At 40.3% G+C, this 8,946-nt stretch overlaps 1 pseudogene; it reads left to right on the top strand.

The window, feature by feature from the left end:
* The first annotated feature begins 8,005 nt into the window (after window positions 1–8,005).
* Window positions 8,006–8,356, top strand: LOC101411455 (protein yippee-like 1 pseudogene; annotated as a pseudogene).
* The last annotated feature ends 590 nt before the right edge of the window (window positions 8,357–8,946 follow it).

The raw sequence follows: 8,946 nt of genomic DNA, 5'->3' as shown, positions 1-8,946 counted from the left end.
AGATCACTTACTGCCAAAGAGTTATACCAGAAAAATCTGAGACAAGATGCAAAATAAATAAGCATGAGGCAATGGACTCTGGTAAAAGTAATTTAAATGTCGGCAAAGGGTTAGACATGCACTCTAGCAGTTAGAGAAAAGGGTGTCAGTGTTTCAGGCCTAAGTTTATTAGGAACCAAAACTTTAATTAACCTAAAGGGTATGAATCTATCTACTGCAATGGGTAAGCATATAAATTATAGAATTAAGCTGCCTGGGTTCTAATCTTGACTTTATTATCTGCTCTCCTTACTTCCCTTATACTTAAGTCTATTTCTTTCCTTCACAGTATTGTCCACAATATTTATTGTTATGGCCTGACTTCCACTAGGTTATAAGCTCTATGAATAAGGAAAGGGACTAGGACTGGTCTGGTATAAAGTAGGTACTCAGTAAATATTTGTGGGGTTAAATAAAACCCTTACTTCTGTGTCTTTCGGAAACTTGTCAATCAATGTTTCAAGTTTTTATCCATCTGTTAATTGGGGATGATTGCAATACCTGCTTAATAGTGTGATTGAGAAGAATGTACAAAAAAGTACAGTATCTGGCACCTAGCAAGCACTCAATAAATGTTAGCTATTGTTATTATAATAAAGGAGAATTTCTGGATAAACAGTATGCAGATACTAGAACAGGCAACTCAGAAGACTGGGATCCTTTCTTTCCAGATGACATTTCATTTGTTTAAAAAAATGATCTGAAGCAAATTTAGCAAAAAAAAAAAGTTAATGTATAAAATTCTGGGTAATGGATACTTGGATGTCTTCTATATTATTCCCTATAATTTTGTATGCATGGTGATATTAAAACATAAACCCAAATTCTGACACTTTTGCTGTTGATAGATGGGTTTGATATCCCCTCCCATTGAATAAAGACAGGCTCACGGGTAACCCATAGAGTGTGGTGGAAAGGACACTACACAACTTCTGAGGCCAGGTCAGAAAAGGCAGTTTCTACTTTTCTTGGGGGAATACTCACTCTTGGAACCTTGTGCCACCATGTAAGAAGTCTGACTACCCTTAAGTCATCAGCAGTGAAGAAGCCAGTGACATGGAGAGGCCACAAGTGCGCTCTTTGGTTGGCAACTTGGTTGCCTCCACCCACTCCAGGCACCAGACATGTGAATGGAAGAGACTTCAAATGTTTCCAGCTCCCAGACATCATGGATCAGAGACAGGCTCTCCCCAATGTGTCATTTACAAATTCTTGACCAGCAGAATCCATGAGCATACCAAGCTTCTAAGTTGCATGGTAATTTCTAACAGTATATTTGAAATAATTCATAATTTAAAAAGAAATTTCCTTAAAAGGACCAGCCCTCTTCTCATGCCACCACTCTCAATTCAGACTTGGGTCACTTGTGCCTCTAGATTAGGTAGCCACATAATGATGTCATTTGAAGGGCACTGAGTCTCCAAAACACATCATTTCCATCTTAAGGAATAACATCCCTGCCAATCAAGATTTGTTTGCAGGATTTTACTTCTAGAGTCTACTATTAAAATGTACTCAAATGTGGCCAGTCTCGAAGACAAACTCAGCATGTAAATGCAATGCCTTCCCCCCAGCGTGGGACATGACACCCGGGGATGAGCCTCCCTGGCACCGAGGGACCACTATCAACTACCAACTGATGATGCAACTGGAAAATGACCTCATACGGAAGGTTCAACGCGGATCAGCGGAATATTCCTGTCTACATAAAATAACATGACTTTAAAATGCTGTTTGACCTAATGTAAGGGGGAAATGGAAAGGAGAAATGAGTTTATATGGCTACGAGTCTCTAAAAAAGAGTCTGGAGGCTGTCAGAAGGATTGCCCTTATGCACAACTGAGCAGAGTCTGAGAGACAGATAAAGCAGATACAACCCCCAGATATTGGTTCCTTCGAGGGCTAAAGAGACCCATGGGAGTTATGGTCATGGCCGATGGGGTTAACTACCAGGTCAGATGGCCCCTCTTTGGAACTGGTGTTTATGTGTGACGAATGTGGACTCAGATGGGATCTCTCTTCATAAGACTTTCATGCTAATGTGCTGGAGGTGCAGTTAGTGTCGGGGTTTAAGATATATTTAGGGGATTTGAATCTCTGGACTGACAATGCGATAGCCAGGTCCTGAGCCTCAGCAGACTCCAGCACCTACAATCTGACTTATTGGGCTCACCACACTCAGCTAAGATGGAGTTGAAGAAGGACAACCACCACACCATGGAGCCTAGAGTGATTACAACTGAAAGTGGGAGGATTGCATCCAGCATCCATGTGGAATCTGAGCCTCCTCTTGACATAGAGGTGCAATGGACACAACCAATCCAATGTCCACATAGAAAAGGTGGCATTGGATTGAGAAAAGTGGACATGATGGCTGATGGGTATGGGGAAAGGCAGGAAGAGATGAGAGGTGGAGGCGTCTTTGGGACATGGAGCTGCCCTGGATGGTGCTTCAGGGGCAATCACCGGACATTGTAAATCCTCACAGGGCCCACTGGATGGAATGGGGGAGAGTGTGGGCCATGGTGTGGACCGTTGACCATGGAGTGCGGGGGTGCCCAGAGATGTACTTGCCAAATGCAATGGATGTACCATGATGATGGGAGGGAGTGTTGCTGGGGGGGGGGGAGAGGTGGGGTGGGGGTGGTAGGGTTCAATGGGACCTCATATATATATTTTTTTAATGTAATATTATTACAAAGTCAATAAAAAATAAATAAATAAATAAATAAATAAAATAAAATGTACACAACTATCCGAAAGGTATGGGGGTGGGCAAAGAAAGTGGCCATTTCACCTGGTAGTTGTGTTCATCCACAAAAGTTCTTCGATTTTAGAATTTTGAAGTTATTAACAAATGAATTTCTAGGTAAACAGTGTACAATGATGGGATGAAAAGAAGTTAATCCTCATACAACTTTAAGCTTCCATCTCATTACCACGCCACCAACTGTACTGAACTGTGATAATGTTTTAACAAACCTGGCAATTATCTTGTAAACTTCTGAGAGCAGCAAGAGAAAAGCAATACAAAACATATAAGGAATACCCAATAATATTAAGTTCTGATTTCTCATCAGAAACCATGGAGGCAAGAAAACAATGGCATGATATATTTAAGATATTGCAAGAGGAAAACTGCCAGTTCACAATCTTATACCCAGCAAGATTGTGTTTCAAAAATAATGGTGAGTTTAGACTATTCACAGATAAACAGAAACTGAGAGAGTTTATAACAAAAAGACTGACCTTGCAGGAAATACTAAAGTGTGTGCTACAGTCTGGAAAGAAACAATGAGACAGAGGCTTGGAAGAGAACCTAGAAATGAAAATTATATCAGTAAAAATAACTAAAAGTCTCAAAAGAGTGAAAATAAAATATGACAGATAAAAACCAAAGGTCAAAATCAGTGAAGCAAGAACTGCCTTTACAGTAATAACATTGAATGTTAGTGGATTAAACTTCCCAATCAAAAGACATAGACTGGCAGAATGGATTAGAAAATATGAGCCAACTATATACTGTCTGCAAGAGACACACCTTAAACCCAAGGGTACTAATAGATTGAAAGTGAAAGGCTGGAAAAAAGTTATTCCATGCATGCAATAACAAAAAAAATAGCCAAGTAGCTAAACTTGTATCAGGTGCAATAGATTTTAAAAGACACACGCAATGCACAATCTGAGGAAGAAGTCAGGAAACAATTCCATTTACAATAGCGACTAAAAGAATCAAATATTTCAGAATAAACTTAACCAAGGATGTAAAGCACTTGTACTCAGAAAACTACAATGCCTTGTTAAAAGAAATTTAAAAAGACCTAATAATTGAAGAACATTCCATGCTCATGAATTGGAAGAGTAAATATCATTAAGATGTCATTTCTACCAAAATTGATATACAGATTCAGTGCAATCTCAATAAAAATTCCACCAGCATTTAAAAAACATATTGAAAACACAATTATCCATTTATTTGGAAGAGTAAGGAGTCCCAAATAGCCAAAAACATTTTAAAAAGGAAAAAATGAAATTGGAGGACTCTCATTTCTGAATTTTAAATCATATTACCTAGCTACAGTGGTAAAAACAGCAGGGCACAGGCATAAAGACAGACACACAGACCACTGGAACCAAACTGATGGTTCAGAAATAGACCCTCAAATCTATAGTCAAGTGATTTTTGACAAACCCCTCAAAAACACCCAGCTCAGACAGAACAGTCCATTCAACAAATGGTGCTGGGAGAACTGTCTATCCATAGTAAATGAATGAAAGAGGACCCCTGTCTCACACCTTACACAAATATTAATTCAAAATGGATCAAAGACATAAATATAAAAACAAGAACCATAAAGCTTCCAGAAGAAAATGTTGGAAAACATCTTCCAACCTGGTAGTACTTGGTGTACACTTAAAGGAGATAAGAGGAGGGCTGAGATGGACTACTGATGCTTAGTGTATGTACAAAGTTTTATTAACTTTACTGCAAAAGTGTAGAAATGTATAGAGTTAGTGGTAACACATTATATTGAATAACAGCTGGTTTATAAATGGGAATGTGGTTGGAAAGGGTAGTCTAAGGGTGTATATATCAATTGAAAGAAAGCTAGAGAATAATCTAGGGACTGAATAATACAGTAAACCAAGAGGTGGATAAGAATTGTGGTTGATGGTACAGATGCAAGAGTGTCTTTTGTGAGCTAGAGTATGTATGTCACATTGCAGGGTGGTGGGAAAGTGAAGAAGAATGGGAAAAATACTAGAGTGACCTGTTGCCTGTGATTAACAGCAATACTGTAATATTTGTGCAACTATGCCAAAGATATACTGTGTTAATAATGGAGGAGTCTGGAAAAAGTGTGCCAAATATAAGCTATGGACCATGGATAGTGGTAATAGGCTGATGATATTATCTCACCATATGTAACAAATGTTCCACCACGATTTGGTGTGCTGATGCAGGGGTGTTATATGGGAATTCTGCACATGAGCGTGATTGCTTTGTAAGTTCAAAACTTTTGTAATAAAAAATATATTAAAAAATAATAATAGGGTGAGTTGGGAGGGAAATAAACCAAATATAATATACTTTGGTTAGTAGTAATATTTTGAGCATGCTCTTTCATCATTTTTTAAAAATGTTTCACAACAATGAAAGGTACTGGTGGTAGGGTCATGTATGAGGCCTCTGTATGATATTAAGCAAGTTTGTTTTGTAAGTTCACACCTTTTACTATACATTTACTGTTTATGTATGTTTATGTATGAGTGATTTATATCAATAAAATTTTAAATGAAAAAACTGTATGGTTTAATATCTACATATTTGTCAATTTTCCAGTTCTCCTTCTGTTTTTGATTACTAGTTTCATTGCATTGTGTTAGGAGAAGACACATTTTATGATTTCACTATTTTTAAATTTATTGAGATTTGTTATGTGGCATAATATATGGTCTCCCTGAAGAATGATCTGTTTGCACTAGATAAGGATGTATATTATGCTACTATTGGGTAAAGTGTTCTATACATGTCTTTTAAGTAATTTGGCTTAGAGTATCATATAAATTTTCTGTTTCATTACTGATTTTCTGTCTAGGTGATCTGTTACTAAAAGTGGTATATTCTTTCTAGTATTAATGTTGAACCATCTATTTCTCCTTTCAAATCTGTCGATATTTTCTTCATATATATCAGAGTTCTTCTGTTAGGTACAAATATATTTATGATTCTTATGTCTTCTTGCTTAATTGACCTCTTTATCAGTATATAGTGACCTTCTTTTCACCTTGTAACAGCTTTATAATTTATTTTAATTGTCTTTTTTAAAAGATACATAGATCACAAAAAAATGTTACATTAAAAAAATGTTAAGATGTTCCCATATACCCCACACCCCACATCCCCACTCCTCCCACATCAACAACCTCTTTCATCACAGTGGCACATTTATTGCATTTGATGAATACATTTTGGAGTACTGCTACACAGCATGGATTATAGTTTACATTGTAGTTTACACTCTCTCCCAGTCCATTCATTGGATATCATATATCCTGCCTGTGTCACTGAAATATTATTCAGGACAACTCCAAGTCCTGAAAATGCCCCTACATCACACCTCTTCTTCCCTCTCCCTGACCTCAGCAACTACCATGGCCACTGTCTCCACATCAGTGATACAGTCTCTTCCATTGCAAGAGTCACAATAATTCTATAGTAGAAAAACAGTAAGTTCACTTTAATTCATAATTTATTACTCCATCCTGAGGATCCTGGGAAGGCAATGCCCACTCCTCTAAATCGAGAGGGGGTTTAGAGAGGGGGTTTTGATCCCACATGGCAGATGGATGTGATTCTCCTGTTTGAAGGAGAACATCAGTTCCCTGGTGTGTCGGTTGACCATCTCCACCTCCCTGTTAGCCAACATGGGCAAGTCCAACGAACTGGAGATTAGGTGCTGCAACTCTACTGAGGCTCGGGACCCAGCTGGCACACAGTCAGTCCAGAGATCCAAGTCTCCTGAGCATAAACCAACACCACAGGTTCAGTGAAAATGACAGAAAAGACATGTGTAGAGAGGTCACATCTGAGTCCAACTCCATCACACTCAGGAGCACAAATTCCAAACTAGGGCCCACTGTCAAGGCACTGAACTCCAGAGTCATCTGTCAAGCCATAGATGCCTTCACAGCCCTCAGGCACACCACTATTTGGGGTTGTATCTACTTTGGCTGTCTCTGAGATCCTGCTGAAATGTGCATAAGCACAACCCCTCTGATGACCTCTCAACTCATTTTGAGGCCTCTTAGCCATATAAACTCATTTTTATTTACCATTTCCCCTTTTATTCAAGGTCTTTTTCCCATTGCATCACCAGCCAGTACTTGGTATTAATCCCTCAGCGCCAGAGAATCTCATCCCTGGGAGTCATGTTCCACACTGAGAGGGAAGGTAATTCATTTATATGCTGAGTTTTGCTTAGAGAGTGGCCACATTTGAGCAACATGGGTACTTTTAAGAGATAACTCTTAGACACCCTGCAACACTAGGACAAGTTGAAACTTCAGGTGCAACAGACTCATAAGCACAGACCTCAGTATGAAGGAACCGACATTGAAACATCCTTCTTCACTGGTCGTTGCCCCTGCACTTGGGGGATTGTTGCTGTTCCACTGGGGAATATGACTGAGCTCCCCAGAATGGGAATTCAGCATTCCCTCAGTTGTCGTGTGAATCCTTACCTCCTATGTCAATATGCAATGAATATCTGAACATATCTACACATCTTATTTGCATGCCCAGGTGAACTCTGTCCCATGCATCCCCCATCAATGACACCCCACACAAATGCTCCTCCCCTGCCATAGTTGAACCCCTCTGTGTTCTAAAACTTCTTCAAAAATGAAGCCTGATATATTGTCAAATTCAATAGGAAAATGAAATTGTAACGATAGGTTTAAACCTTAGAAGTAAAATACATAACAATTTAGAAAAAGTAAAAGAATTGTATTAAAAAATGAAAAAATATTATAATTTTTTTAAAAAAACTGATATTTTGCCTTTCATTCCTGTAATGGATGTTGTCCTGTATGCACAGTGGCAATCTCTTCCATTTCTTCCTCAGTGTCTTACTTTTTTTAAATTGTGTCTTCAAGGAAGTTTTAGGAGGCGCGCGCCCACGGAGGCGTCAACGGTCGTGCGCGTTCTGGGCGGTGCCCGGGCGGCTGAGAGCTGCGCAGAGGAGCGGGCGCATGGGCACTGCGGGCCAGGCGAGCGGCGGGTCCGGCGCTGTGACGTTTTCCCCCCCTCCCTGCGGTGTGGACGGCGCCCCACGTCCCCTGGACAGCGGCGGCTCTGGCCTGCGTCTTCCAGTGCCTCCCTTGTCCAAGGGTCCAGTCGAGCCGCGGTTCTTCCAGCGCCAGCCCTGAGCCGAGTGAGGAGCGCCCAGCAGAGACGGTAAAGATGACAAAGTCCAAGACGTTTCAAGCCTACCTGCCACACTGTTACCGCACCTACAGCTGCATCCACTGCAGGGCGCACCTGGCCAACCACGACGAGCTGATCTCCAAGTCCTTTCAGGGAAGTCAGGGACGAGCCTACCTCTTCAATTCTGTGGTGAACGTGGGCTGTGGCCCAGCAGAGGAGAGGGTCCTCCTCACAGGTTTACACGCTGTCTCAGACATCTACTGTGAAAACTGCAAAACCACTCTTGGTTGGAAATATGAACATGCCTTTGAGAGCAGTCAGAAATATAAGGAAGGAAAATTTATTATTGAGTTTGCCCACATGATCAAAGACAATGGTTGGGAGTAGGGTGAGAACTTTCTGTCAGATGTTGCATACCGTTTTGTGAGAGAGACTGTAAACATAATGGAGACCTAGGAGCATCCCGGATGACGCTATTTCTTGAACTTTAACCTCACAGACCAGCCATGCAGGGGCGCTCGACACCGCAGGCCCTCAGCCCGCTTCCTCGGGTAAGGCGCCCCCTCTTGATCTGTGACTTCTTCATGTACACGGTTGTTCCTGAAGTTTCCCGATGACCTTTTTCTAACTTAGAGTTTTAGAGAAAGAATTAACCAACTGATGACTTCTCTGTCTAGTTAATATCTTCTTTCAGCCTTTGCTTTTAATGTACAATTTTGCTGTGCTTTCTCAAATTCAGGAGAAAAGTCAACAGAATCTCCGAAGACTGTCGGGACGGGGTCTCTCTAGAACAGCACATCGTCCCTCCCTTTTTAGAGTGAAGATCTCATAATCCTTTTTTTTTCCAATGCAAAAGGACAAATGTGTTCTTCTTGCAGATGAACTGTTAGGGGGCAGTAGTGCTGATTTAAGAATTTTCTGGAAAGTCAATTAACTTATACATCAAGGGCATTTTTTTTAAAACCTTGTTTGAACAC

This window comes from Dasypus novemcinctus, chromosome X (assembly GCF_030445035.2).
Source record: "Dasypus novemcinctus isolate mDasNov1 chromosome X, mDasNov1.1.hap2, whole genome shotgun sequence".
NCBI lineage: Eukaryota > Metazoa > Chordata > Mammalia > Cingulata > Dasypodidae > Dasypus > Dasypus novemcinctus.
The sequence above is the reverse complement of the archived record's forward strand: the minus strand, read 5'-3'. Positions and strand labels throughout refer to the sequence as shown.